The sequence below is a fragment of the Myotis yumanensis genome, unplaced genomic scaffold (assembly GCF_028538775.1).
Source record: "Myotis yumanensis isolate MYYU_CA2020_CCGP unplaced genomic scaffold, mMyoYum1.0.hap1 SCAF_3, whole genome shotgun sequence".
NCBI lineage: Eukaryota > Metazoa > Chordata > Mammalia > Chiroptera > Vespertilionidae > Myotis > Myotis yumanensis.
In genome coordinates this window covers 146,824,728-146,839,669 of record NW_027223754.1, presented here as the reverse complement: position 1 = coordinate 146,839,669, position 14,942 = coordinate 146,824,728, and the positions used below count along the sequence as shown (strand labels likewise).

At 35.8% G+C, this 14,942-nt stretch overlaps 1 protein-coding gene across 8 annotated transcripts in view; it reads left to right on the top strand.

Annotated features, from left to right (window-relative positions):
• CNOT2 (CCR4-NOT transcription complex subunit 2) overlaps positions 1–14,942 on the top strand; it is a 135,861-nt gene that overhangs the window by 11,190 nt on the left and 109,729 nt on the right. For 2 of the 8 annotated variants that reach the window (XM_070409736.1, XM_070409737.1), the window contains exon 2: positions 10,752–10,827. The exons of the other annotated variants lie outside the window; for them this stretch is intronic. The gene's annotated coding sequence lies outside the window, so the exon portion shown is untranslated. The remainder of the gene's footprint in view (positions 1–10,751; positions 10,828–14,942) is intronic. 8 annotated transcript variants of the gene reach the window in all.

Below are 14,942 nucleotides of genomic sequence, written 5' to 3'. Positions count from 1 at the left end.
TTTTTCCCCCTCCCTTAAATCTCTTAAGATCTCATGCCTACTGAACCTTTTGAAGCATTAAAGTAAATACCATATTAGGAAAGCAGACTAGTACTAAGTAGCTGCAGTAGCAAAGTAAGGAAAGTGAATCACAGAGTGATGAATTTGGAAAATGATTGTTGTACATTGAAGGAACCCTTATAAAATCTAGTTACTGATATGTGCTTGTGAAGTCTGCTGATTAATCTCGTATTATTAAAAAGCTGCTTTCACATAAAATGCTTTTTTCTGTTTATACTTTCACATACTAAAACTCTAGAAACTAGAATTGTGCTACCCTGAATCCTCAGGTTGTTCCTCCATTTTTTTTCATATCAACTAAGGCAAATAACTTAAAATATAATAAAGACAACTCACTCATACCAGTAAACTTATTTATAAAGCTTACACTTGTAATATAAAACTTGTAAACTTCTAGGAGATCTGCATATTCTGGTCATGATATGCCCCTTTGTAATTTTTGATGGTTTTAATAATGATTGTCAGGCACGGCAGTATGCTTATGTGTCAAATGTGATTTATGTTCATTATGTTTACTGTTTCTAAGAAAAAGATAATTTTTTAACACATTTGGAAAAGGTTTAATAATAAAGGCTTTTTGCTGAAATTAACAAGAAGTAACTAGAGAATTCATTCTTCAGAATAGTCTACATCCTAAACTGTATGTCAGCCTTGGGCAAATGTACTTGCTAAAATCTTAAGCCATGGCAAATATACGTATTTTCGCTTTTACAAAATTGACTGTTGGTTTTAATACTATTTCAGAAAAAGTTTATCTTCATTTCTAATATGTCAATTAGCACAGAAAAAAAAGTTAAGTTCCTTTGATTTCTAGCATTATTCAGTTTTAGTCTTCATTCCATCACTGGATCATATATAGAGATCAAATCAGTCATGCTCACTGATGTGTATTTGAAGCCTCATATAGGGACTGGCAAGTATTTGTTGAATGTATGAAAGGTTGTTTTCCAAAGCTTTTAATATTTATTTGCTTTTTTCTTATACCAAGGCTGTGCCAGTTTACATTTTCACCAGTTATGTGTGAATTGTCTTTTTCATTTTATTATCAATGGCACTGATTACAGTTGTGTGGAAAAAAAGTCCTGAATTTTAAAAATGTAAGCTTATAACTTGAAATTTTGTATTTTTTGTTTTTCCGAATAGTGAATATTTTTATTGTTTATTTTGTGTTCTTTGTGTTTTCTGTTTATAGTTTTTGTTTTAATAAGAATAAGAATAAAATGACAGTTATACTGATTCTGGTCCCCTCCCAAATCATTCTATTTCTTGGGGGGGGGGGGCGGGGGGAGTATTTAATATCACACGAATATGAAGTGAGATTAACATAAAGAAGTACTACACCAAAATTGAGCACAAAGCAGGTCAGACTGGATAAAATAACAATGTAAATGGTTAAGAGGATTTTTGCCTACTTTAATTTACTGTATCAACACTAAAAATTGTAGCTAAGATGTTATGTTAAATGTTAAATTGGATTTATTTTTTTACCATTTTCTTAAGCATATGCTTAAGAGGCCTTCAATTTGATATTCATGGATGAATTTGAAAAGAATAAGTTGTTTGTTTAATGGGGGGGTAGGCAAAATAATGTTAAAGTACTGTATTAGGTACTTTCTATATGTTATTTATTCATTCGACAATTATTTAACTTCTATGTACCAGGTACTGTTCTAAGAAAATATAGAGTGTACAGAGTAAAAAATAAAAGATGGTATGGCAGATAGTGGTAAGATAATAAAATAAAAGAAAAGAGACCAAGGGAGTATGAAGTATATACACCAAGCATGTCAAACTCAAAAGGCTAACACGAGCCAAATAAACAAGGTTTAAGTTTATGTGAGCTGCAAAAAAAAACAGTTTCAATTTTCATAGAAACATAGGTTTATTTGGATAGAGACATGCTGAATACAAAGAGCTGAAATAAATGAGTAATCGTGAACATAAAATAATAGAACATTTTAATAAAAATTAATATTTTTTCTTGAACATTAACTTACCAGACACTGAATAATTGCACAAATTAATAAGTGTAACGCAAATAAACCTATTTTTCTTGTTCTCCGAAAGCAAAATATTTCCTGTTGCGCACACCAAACAAGTCAGTCCAAGACTAATGACGTGGCAATTAGCTGCTAAAATATTTGTTGCTAGTATTAGTGAAGAGAAATGGTGCGCCTGCGCATAAGGCGCATAAGGGAAATGAATGCAACATGATTATAGTAATCAGTCATTAGTGAACGCCATAGTTCGTTAATGATTATGTATAACAGGATATTGTAAAAAATGAAATTTTTATTAAAACGTTTCTTACATACCATTATATTGGCTGGGCTGCAAAAATATTCGTTGTGGCCCATGGGCCACGAATTTGACATGCTTGATATACACGGTGTGGCAAAAGTAGGTTTATAGTTATTCATATGTAATATAATACAGTAATTAATAAATAATAATACAAGAATAAGCCGTGTTTCACATACTTACTTAAGCCTACTTTTGCCCCACCCTGTATATGAGATCCAGATTTAAATTGGCTGGTTATGGAATTTCTCCTCTAGAAGGTGATTGTGTACGACTATGGTGAGGCAGCAATTCTGTGCATATCCTGGAGAAAGGGGCTCCAGGAAGGGAAGACAACCAAGAGCAAATGTCCGTGAGAGAGGGTGTCATAGGATTTGATATCTTATGATTGGAAAATCACAAGGAAGTCTATGTGGCTGGAGTGAAATGGGAAAGAAGGGGAGATGGGTATAGAAAAGGAGGTAGGGGGCGAGAGACAAGTCAGGAAAGATTTTATAAACCATCACAAGGACTTTGGCTTTTGCTCGAGGTAAAGTAATCTCATATATACTCTTCACAATTGTTATACAAAGTTAGCCAAATTCTTCCCATTTTAATAAATGTTCTATAGAATAACTTGTGCAAATAACTTCTCCAAGGTCATATGGCTAATGAGTGGCAGAATGAAGATTTTTTTTTAGGTCTTTGACTTCATAGCTTGTGATGTGTGTGTGTGTGTGTTTTTCATTACACTATCATTCTTGCTCAAGCATACTTCTAGAGATTTTACTTTCTTTTCCCCCCTTAAACCAGGATCTGTAGTGTGGAGCCAGGGTGAGTTCATTCACTTGTGTATGACTGGGGGGCGGGGCGAGGGCGGAAGACTCAGAAAACAGTTATCTTACTGCAGTATTCGTTCAGGTATTTTACGTTATACTAGTGTCCCAGTGCATGGATTCGTGTACATTGAAAGGAAATTAATTAGAAGAAATATTTTAATATCGCTATTCACCTCTTGCTAATGAAAAGAAAATAGGATTCTACCACGTCTCCTATCTACCTACTCCAGGACTTCTGTGAGGATCAAATGAGATGAGGCACAGGAAAACCGTTCACAGACATTTGGTTAAAGTGTGAGATGTTTGCACCTGGCTATAAAACAAGTCCTGTTACTTGGCTGAAGAAACTCCAAGGATGCTAGTCACTAGGGAGAGGAAGCCGGGCGTTGCTATGTGACGGCATTACCTGGCACCCACAGCCACTGTTTCTGGGCTAAGCTGGGCTGTGGGCTGCATTTTGTGTCATGGGGTCTTGCTCTGGGGTGGTGGTGGGCCTGTGTCCTACTTGAGGGAAGCTGAGTGTTGGTTTGTTGGTGCCAGGTCTGTGGTGCCGTTTATTTTTAAATGGCGAGTGCGGGTCATGGCAGCTCCTGCATTGAGTGTCTGCCCCCTGGTAGTCATAGCTACAAGTTGGACTGACAGACACTTAGCCTTTTATATATATAGATATCATGTTTTTAAATATGCTAGTTTTGACCCACTGGTTGATTTTATGGCCCACTATTAGAGTTCATAGTTTGAAAATCACCTCACTATGTTTCTTTTGCAATGCCAGAAGTCACCAGATTTATTAACTGCTCTGAGTTATGATACTAAGAGTGGCAGCTTTCTTTACTTAGGACTAGTTCTTTAGTTGAGAAGATATAATTCAATTACTAGATTATAAAAAGTATGTACATAATATTTGAAAGTTCATATATGATTTAAATTCCTTGCAGAAAAACTCCAACTTAGTAAGGAAACTTTAATTTGGTAATAAGAGGGCAGGGTAGTGGTTGTCTACATGGTTTGAATACCCCTTCAGACAATTATGTAAATTTTGTTTTAAATTATTATACTTATTTTAAAGAATTTAAACAGAAAAGAATAGTCTGTCACAGGGATTGGCAAACTATGACTGCAGGCCAAATTTGGCCTGCCACCTTCTTTGGTAAATAAAGTTTTGTTGAAATACAGTCACATCTCACCTGTTTATATATTGCCTGTGGCTTCTCTTGTGCTATAATGCAGAATTGGATAGTAACAACAGAGACTGTTTGGCCTACAAAGCCTAAAAATATTTACTATCTGGTTGGCCCTCTATAGAAAAAGTTTGCTAACTCCACATATTTGCCATTTTTTATATTTTTTATTCTTGAAATTCTAAGTTTCCTACTGGCATTATTTTTCTTTGTCCAGAGCAATTTCCTTTAGAACAAGTCTGCTCATGATGAATTATTTTAGTTTCCTTTCATCTGAAAATTTATTTCACCTTCATTTTTTTTAAAGAATGAAACTTATTTTTTTTTTAACTCTTACTAGTTTTAGAGAGAGTAGAAGGGGTGGGGTAAGGGGGAGAGAGACAAACAGACATCATTTTGTTGTTTTACTTATTTATGCATTCATTGATTGATTCTTGTATGTGTCCTCACTAAGTGTTGACCCCACAACCTTGGCATATCAAGACCAACCAACTGAGCAACCCAGCCAGTGCGATTTCACCTTTCTCTGTCTGTCTGTCTGTCTGTCTGTCTGTCTTTCTGTCTATCTATCACCTATCTGTCTTGATTTTAGAGGGAGAGGAAGCGGGGAGGAGAGAGAGAAAAACATCGAGTTGCCTCTAATACCTTGTCGACCAGGGATCAAACCCACACCTGGGCATGTGTCCTCACAATAATGGAATCAGCGACTTTTTGGTGCATGGGACGATGCTCAACAGAGTCACACCGACCAAGGCCACCTTCATTTTTGAAGGATACTTTTGTTCCATCTAGAATTCTGAGTTGACAGTTCTTTTCTTGGTAGCATCTATCTAGGTTTGAGTAGTAGCAACAACCTTCTTTATGCTGTTCACAGACTCTCCAGTTTTTCACAGTCCCTGCTTTCTGTTTCCTTGACATTGATACCAACTGTTATTTGAAACCAACACCTTACTCTTCTTATCGTAGATCAGGAGGAAAGTAAAATTTTCACTTTACACATGTCTCTATAAAGTGGAAAAAAAAAACAGATGAAGGTGCATGTTTTAAGAAAAATGAGAGAGAGACCGCTTATTTTAATAACATTGGGAATATTCAGATGTTTGGAATATTTCTATGGGTTCAGTATGCAAAGAAAGTCACCTATTTGTTTTCTGACGTCTTTTTCAGCATTTGAATTGGCATGTCATGCTATAGAATTCATTTTCAAAATGCTTTAACACCTCAACCCATCGTTTTCTTTTTCAAACCAGCTCTTTCTGTGTAATTTATTTCTTTCCCTAATAACCTTTTGGCATCTATTTGCAGAGTTGTCTTTGTCCTGTTCTGCTTTCTTATAGCCAAATCACATCTAAGTTGATTTAGCTTTGTATTATGAGCCAAAAAATTTGGATTCTGTTTTCTCCGGTTCCATCACTACTAAGGTGTGTGAGTGACCTTGAACAAGGCACTTGCTTCCACCAGACCACAATGTGATCTGAGGCTTTTTCCAGTTCTTAAAGTACTGTGCTTTCTGTTAACCCTCTACAAACAACCTAACCCATGAGCTGATAGTCTAATCCAGGTGTTCTTACCCTGTTTTGGGTCATGAACCCCTTAGGTTTTCTGGAGATGCATGTAGACCCCTTCTCAAAATAATATTTTAATTATGCTAAATTAAATACTTATCAAGATACCAATTATATTAGAATACAATTTTTTAAATATCAAATAAATAAAGTCAGTAATGTGCATATCAACAGAGTCAAGTGATGCAATAATTTTTGAACTAGTAATGAGCCTAAATTAAAATTTGAAATTTAGCAACCAAAGTGATATGAAAATATCTGTGGTTTCTACTAGTAACAAAATCACAAGTGCAGGTAATGCCACTATTACATCTTATTTACATTTTAGTTAAATACTTAATTTCAATTAGAAATTAATAAAATGAAGATGTGATTATTTTCCTATTCAAATTCATGCACCCTCTGCATTCAATCAATAGACTGAGGATTTATAGAAGCCAAGTTAAGAACTATTCTTATCAGTCTAACAACACATTCAATTTAGTACCTTTATGTGTTTTAGGTAAACATAAATTATATTTAATATATATTAAATACATTTTAAGTGAATTAATATTACTATTAAAGATGTGAATATTATTGCCATTTGTAACTTTGTGTTATTTAGTGTTTTATAGCTATGGAGAATAATTAGGAAACATGATTTCTGACTCCAGGATATGTACAAACAGAGTTTTTATTTCAGAAATAAATTTTTCAGCTATGTGTTTCTTTTTGTTTTTTCTTGTGTTAGTTTTTTTTTTTTTTTTTTAATCCTCACCTGAGGATATTTTCCCATTGAATTTTAGATAGAGTGGAAGAGAGGGGGAGAAACACAGAGAGAGAAACGTCAATGAGTGAGAGACACATCAATTGGTTTCCTCCTGCACACACCCCAACCAGGGTTGGGGATCAAGCTTGCAACCGAGGTATGTGCCCTTGACGGAATCGAACCTAGGACCTTTCAGTACACGGGCCAACACTCTATCCACTGAGTCAAACTGGCTAGGGCCAGCTGTGTGTTTCTTATGGGCATTTTTCTTTAGTTCACCTTTATTTACTACCTGGTATACACTAGAGCTCATTAAGTATTTTTGGAAGTCATTTTAAAAGTATAATTATTAGTATCAAGGATCTTAGGCTGTTTTAATTCTGATTAATTATTTCAAAATATCTGGTGAATTTCTCTTTGAGATCATTTGTCTAGTTAATATTTCTTACAAGTATATACAACTATCCCTTATAAGTAGAAAAGTGTTATAGGTACCTTTAATATGCACATAATAAAATGGAATTTGGCTGTTACACAAATAAAGCAAATAGTACATTTTGTCTATATTGTGTGAACATTTTGAACTGTGGAATTTTGTCACTATTCTCAATTCATTAGCAGTAAAACAATACATACTGGGGTATAGTTTCTATATTCTCTTTACCACTTGACTGGAGTTTAAATTAAATAGACTCATACTTGTTTGACTCTAGGTTTACTCTCATTTTAATTTTTTTTCTTAGAATCATATGTCCTAAGTTTTTATAGGACTTATTAGCTGCCCCTCTGCCCACTGTAGACAAATATATATTTGTTATAGACAGAATCTATTATATATACAGAAGTGTGTTTGTGACTAATGTTTTTAACAAACCTCCATTTAAATGACATGTTCTTTCAAACCATTGCTATCAAATCCTGTAGTCGAGAGTATTCTGAGCACTTACAGCTAGTGAATAACTAGTTTACTCTTTCTTTTACCTTTTCCCTACCAGGTTAGTTATATGCCCAAGAATCCATTGTTTTCACACAGTGTTAACGTGATTTTTAGTTTAAGTATGATCTAAAATAATGAAATATGAGTGCAGAAAGAACTGTTTTAATGAAAAGCTTTGGAATGGCTTTACAAAAAGTGCTTTAAAAATTACTAAAGGGTTAGTTTTGGATAAGCCTAAAGGTTTAGGAAACTTTTATTTCAACTGACTAAACAGTAAAGAATATTTATTTTTTCACATATCTGGAGGAATGGCAGTTTTTGTGTTGGTTAATGCAGCAGCTAAGTGATTAGCACCAGGGCCAAATTCTTTCCATCTCTCTGTTCTGCCATTGTTAGAGTGTCAGATTATTCATAAACTAGCTGTCATCCTAGTTACAAGATGGCTATGCAGGGGGAAAGAGGGATTTCTCCCTCCCCCCTTTTTTTCTAAATCCTTATCACCAGTTTTCCGCTCATGTCTCACTAACCAGAATTGGTTCAAATGCCGTTTCATAAACCAATTACTGACAAGGATTGTGTGTGTGTGTGTGTGTGTGTGTGTGTGTGTGTGTGTGTGTGTCCAGCATTTCCCCTTAATTCATGTGGGAAAGGTTGAACATCTGGAAAACTGTGGTGGTCACAAGGGAAGACTATTAGGGAGTCATGTCATCTAGGAGTGTCTGCTATAGTGAGACAATTATTTAAAAATAAAACATTTGTAAAAATTCAGAAAGTTTGTGTTATTAAACCCCTTTTTAAGATCTTGTTCAACTTAAACCATATCAGTACTAGAAATCTTAAAAGATAGATCATTGATGTGATTTATATAAAAAGATCATGTAAAAACACAGTTAGTAATCTTAAACTCAAAGAAAAGGATGGTCCTGCATCAAAACATCAAGGGGAGTAAATGCACATTATATTTTAAAAGTATGTATTTTGGGGGAAATTATTTGCAAAGGCCATCTTTTAATAAAAATTAACCTTCTAAAGTAAAATAAAATAAACTTGATTATTGATCTTGTTCTTCTAATCATATAAGATGCTTCTGGTGCGGTCCTTTTAAGGAAAATGATGTTTTCATAAAGTTAATAAAGGATTTAGTATATTTTATGTGGTTCATGTATTCAACAAAAGAGTATATATTATGTGATACTATTTTAGGTACTGAAATTAATAGTGATAAGCAGAATAGACATGGTTCCTCTTTTTCAGGGCTTACATTCTAAGGCTGGGGAGACAGACAAACAAATGAGGACAAAATTCAAATAGTGAGTGTTCAGGGAAGACCTCTCTGAAGACAGATAGTTAAGCAGAAAAGTTAATGTCAAGAAACTGCCTAGCATTTGAGATTTGGGAGAACATCATTGAAAAGGAGCAGCAACTGTAAAGACTCTAAGTTGAAAACTGACTTAATGTGTTTGAGAATCACAAAAGAAAGCCATTGTGGCAAGCAAATGGTAAGATATGCCCTTACTACTTTTCTTACCCATAATAACTACTTTGCCTATACCCTTAATAGCACTGCCTATCTCATGCTTAATTTTACTGCAAGCTTTGGTTAAATCCACCTCTGCTTAACACTGCTTTCCTTAAGCTACATGGGTTGAAAAAGAGTACAGCAATTAACATTGATCTCAAGTGGACCTTTAGTGTTACTTGGCACTATTACCTCTCTTCTCTCTCCTACTTTCAGCTAATGACCTCATTTCTTATTATTTTACTAAGAAAATAGGAAAAACCAGATGAGAACTTCCATACTTGTGAAAGTTCTAGATATACCTACCTACCTAAATCTATACTCATTTACTATCTCTCCATTTCCATTATGTCCTTTTGCCTAAAACCATTCTCTCTTATAAATTTCATCCACATCTGCTCAAAGTAATTCTTCACCCTCTAGTGTCATCAGCTTTCTCCTTTATGCTATAAGTTTTCTGATCTTGAAAGGCTTCCTTCACCTCCACATTTTCCTTCACCCATTTCCCATTTTCCTCCTTCCTTTTATGGCAAAACTCCTTGGGGAAAAAAAAAAGATCTTTATATTCTGTCTCTAGGTTTTCTATTCCTATTCTTCTGTCAACCCAAACCAGTAAGTGCGTTTATTTTTACATTCCACCAAAAAAATTACTCTTATCAAGATTAACAAGTGGCTTTTGTATTGTTAGATTCAAAAATTCTCATTTTTAATAACATCATTTGAAACAGTTTCAATATTCCTTGAACCACTTTTCCCCCATAAACTTTCAAGATGTTTAACACATTGTCTTTGGTTTTCATCTCCCTCACTGGCTCCTTCTCTATTTCCTTTTGCTTGTTGCATCTAATCTTTCTGACTCCTAGATGTCAAAATGCCTTGGTATCTAGACCAAATTGTCTGTTCCATAGTTCTCATAGGAAAGAATAGAAGAAGGGAGACCAATTAGGGAAGAAATAATTAAGGACTGAATGAAGGTGCTGGTAATAAAGATATAGAAAGTGGACTTCTGAAGGAATTTTGAAGCCCCCTTCTTAAAGAATTGTGTATAAATAAGATACACTGCTTTATTTCTACGACTTCGATAGATACAAAGACCTTGATTGATAGTGTAATCTGCCAGCCTTAAAACTAAACAAAACAATGTATCAGAACAATGTTTGCCTTATGACAAGTGCCTGTTTTTTTCTCTGCTTGGGGTCTCAAGCTGTCCTGAAAGAATATTGTGGTCACTCTACATCCTGATCAGGTTCTTTCTGAACTTTCAATTTCTAGCTGATTAATGTCTGTTACGTGTCTCCCCTTTGCTATTTTTTTTTTAATATATAGCAGAGTAGTGAGACATTTAAGCAGAAGTACTTAGCTGGAATTTCTTGAAATGACTTCATTTTTCATAAAGCCATAGTTGATAGGATAGATATTATATGTACATATGATATGTATGATATATCTGAGATATCTAGCATACCAGTAAATGAGAGAGAACAAAATATATGACTAAGACTGAATTCAAGTTACATAGACATGAGCTCAAATTTTGGCCCTGTTAATTCTAACTTATTAGTTCTTAACCTTGTATAATTTTCTTATTCTCAAAGTTTGTTTTCTCATCTTTAAAAAAGGGATAGAACCCTAGCTGCTTTGGCTCAGTGGATAGAACATCGGCCTGCAGACTGAAGGGTCCTGGATTCGATTCTGGTAAGGGCACATGCCTGGTTTGCGGGCTCGATCCCCAGTAGGGTAGAAGGCAGCCAATCAATGGTTCTCTCTCATCATTGATGTTTCTATCTCTCTCCCTCTCTCTTCCTCTCTGAAATCAGTAAAAATATATATATATTTTTAAAGTGATAGTAATATCTACCTTATAGAATTATTGTGAAGAGTGAAAGAAAGAAAGTAGAGTTTAGTGCACAGTGCCCAATAGTTGGCAAATGATAGTTAATATTACATTTCTAGGAAGAAATGTTGACCTTGGGCATATTTTAAAACCTAAGTATAGAACATTAGAGGAACTTTTTGTTAGAAATTTCTTACGAAGAAGTTTTACTGTAATATTTGCACCTACTTTTTAATATTTTCCACTTCTGAACTTACAATGTATGTATTTCAACAATAGAGATCTTGTGCTTAAAAACCACTTTAGCCCTGACCGGTTTGGCTCGATGGATAGAGCGTCGGCCTGCGGACTCAAGGGTCCCAGGTTCGATTCCGGTCAAGGGCATGTACCTTGGTTGCGGGCACATACCCAGTAGGGAGTGTGCAGGAGGCAGCTGATCGATGTTTCTCTCTCATCGATGTTTCTAACTCTCTATTCCTCTCCTTTCCTCTCTGTAAGAAATCAATAAAATATATTTAAAAAACAACAACAACAACAAAAGTAATCTTTTAAAAAAAACAAACCACTTTATTAATGTTTAAGGCCTTAAAAATAATGTTTAAGCATTATTTCTCAGGTAGAGTAAAGAAAAGGCAAGGAAAGGGCACATTGGCATATATAAGACATCAATTTATAAATTTGCAGTGTTTCTTTTTGCTCACTACTTAATGCTGAGGTGAAAACATTTTTGGAATTTCACTTTCCTGTATAGGCTGAACCTTGGAAGTTATACATTAGAATCACTAAGAGCATTTTAAAAAGCATCTGGTGAACAGGTTGCATCCTTGACCAATTAATTAAAGTAGGGGCAATGAAAGGGAAGCAATATTTAAACACTCATAAGGTGATTTTGATAAGCATCCTCTGAAAAAAAATGATGTAAATTCTTTAGCCTATTTGTGTCCTCTATAGATATGTCTGTTGTCTCTTCTCAGTGTTAGTGCCTTAGACAGGACAATCAGGTACCAGTGCTCTGCAGAGCATCTCTGGCCATTCCCGTGTCCATCATGCCACGTGTACGAGTTGTCTTTTTGTCTTTCACAAAAACTAAACTTTGAGGGGTTGGGAAAATATCCATTTAGTTAGTGCTCACTGACTATTATGTTGTCTGCTTCAAATTATAGCTATAATTATTCTCTTCTGCTTTTTACTTAAACTTTATTTTAATAGTCTCTAAGGAAAACTATAAAAATAATTAGTTTTGAGATAAAAATGTATTTAATATGTAATTGACTTGTTAAATTCATGTTAAGAGCAACTTTTTAATTACTTTTTATAAGAAGCCACATCTTCCCCCATCACGTGGCTATCATTTTTTTCTGAGATAATTTGATAAGCATGATCAGTCATGCATTTGGTGAGTCTAAGCAGTTTATAGTCAGCTTTTAATATTATCTTACTAAAGGCCCAGTGCACAAAAATTTATGCACTCGGGGGTAGGGGTCCCTCAGCCCGGCCTGTGCCCTCTCGCAGTCTGGGACCCCTCGGGGGTGACCACTTGCTGGCTTAGGCCTGCTCACCAGGGGATTGGGCCAAAGATGGCAATCAGACATCCCTCTGGCAGCCCGGCAGCCCTTGGGGGATGCCCACTTGCCAGCAGGGAGCAGACCTAAGCTGCAGTCAGACATCCTTAGCGCTGCTGAGGAGGCAGGAGAGGCTCCCACCACCACCGCTGTACTGGCAGCCATCAGCCTGGCTTGTGGCTGAGCAGAGCTCCCCATGTGGGAGCGCCCTGACCACCAGAGGGCAACTCCTGCATTGAGCGTCTGCCCCCTGGTGGTCAGTGTCTGTCATAGTGACCAGTCATTCCCAGTCTTTCTGTTTTTAGGGTCAGTTTGCATATTACCCTTTTACTATATAGGATAGAAGCCTGGTGCACGGGTGTGGGCTGGCTGGTTTGCCCTGAAGGGTGTCCCAGATCAGGGTGTGGGTCCCGCTTGGGTGCCTGGCCAGCCTTGGTGAGGGGCTGATGGCTGTTTGCAGCTTCTCACACCCCCTTCAGGGTGGGGGTCCCCACTGGGGTGCCTGGCCAGCCTGGATGAGGGGATGATGACTGTTTGCAGCTGGTCACACCCCCTTCAGGGTGGGGTCCCCACTGGGGTGTCTGGCCAGTCTGGGTGAGGGGCTGAGGGCTGTTTTCAGGCTGGCGGGTGACTGAAGCTCCCAACCTCTCCTTTTTTTCTTTTATTCTGAGATTTATTTACCTTCTATGGCTGTCACTGGAGCTGAGAGCCGGCTTTAGCTCTGAGGCCAGCTCCAGCTTGAATCCTCGGCTGCTGAAAGCAGGAATCTAGGGTTTGTTTGGGTTCTATAATTGAAACATTGTTTTGGGCCTGCTCGCTCCAGCTCTGATGGCTGAAAGCAGGTATCTGTGTTTTGTTTAGCTTCTATACTTACAACATTGTTTCTTAGACTGCAGCTCAGAGGCCGGCAAGGCAGGCGGGGAACTTTGGCTTCCTCCATCACTGGAGCAAGCAAGCCTCCTGTTTGCTTCAGCTGCCTGGCTGCCGGCCGCCATCTTGGTTGGCAGTTAATTTGCATATCACCCTGATTAGCCAATGGGAAGTGTGTCGGAGGTATGGTTAATTACCATGTTTGTCTATTATTAGATAGGATTAGTAGAACCAATAACTTAAAGAAATTATTACGAGAAAAAATATTACCTACAAAAAATTGTTAGTATTAAGAGTTCCAATTTTCAGATTTTTGGTTCACATGTGGTGTGTTCAGTTGCTGATATAAAATAATATTTGATGACCATTTATAAGGCAGAATGTGAAGGAAGCTGTTACATATTTTAAGGAGTTTTACTTAAATAGATCACAATTTGCAGTTTCCTTTGTTGAATTAATAGAACCAGTATGTCCATTCCACAGTAGAATGTGACGCTAATAGGACTTGGTCTTATTTTAGAGGTACTGCTTTGGCAATAGCTACTTCAGTTTTTGGTAACACTTGTGGATTTTTAACTAATTGTAATGAAAGGCTCTAAAATATTTCATTAATTTTAATACTTCCTTTAGCTTTAAACTTACAGAAAATTGGTACTGATTTGGCTATTTACATTCAGATTGGTCTCATCTGGTAGTCTGTTCTGATTTAAGTAACTTTATTTAAATGATATTTTATATATATTATAAAGCTAGTTTACAAACTTACTTGATTATAGCCATAAGCCAGACTATGCAGATATTATTTTCATATGGAGAAATTGAATCACACAAATGTTAAGCAATTTGCATAAATGTGTGTAAGTTTCAGGCAGCTGGAAGACTAGAAGGATACCCATTGTCTTTATATTGGATCCCATTTTTATTGAAGATAATGAACTTTGTTCAGATATTTTTGAACTTTTGTCATTTAAGGTCAGTAGCATTCTATTATATTTCATTTTATTTAGGACTTTTAAGACTATTGAGATGCTGGACCTTTTAGACAAATTTTCTACTTATAGTGAATTCTATGTATAAGGTGCCTAGAATCCTCCTTGAAATATTTGTGAGAGAGCTACACAAATATATTAGAAGTAATGCTACCACTACAGAAAATAGAAGAAACACAGAATTAAGTTAAACATTGAATTATGACAACCAGAGAATAAATTGATTTAAAGTCAATAGTGTTGATTTATTTTTATTTGTAAATATAGGCAGCTTTTTATTTTACATGTTAATTATAGATCCATAAAGCCTGTATTATTAAAGCATTCAGAAAAACTATTTTTAGTTAATGTGGCAATTTTCCCAGGATAAGTTTGGTATGGAACTGAAATTGTTGTTTGTTTTTTAATATTTTATTGATAATTTATTGGGGTGGCATTGATTTTGGAAATGAAATTCTTTTTTTAAAAATATGTTTTTATTGATTTCAGAGAGGAAGGGAGAGGGAGAGAGAGATAGAAACATCTATGATAAGAGAGAATCGTTGATAGGCTGCT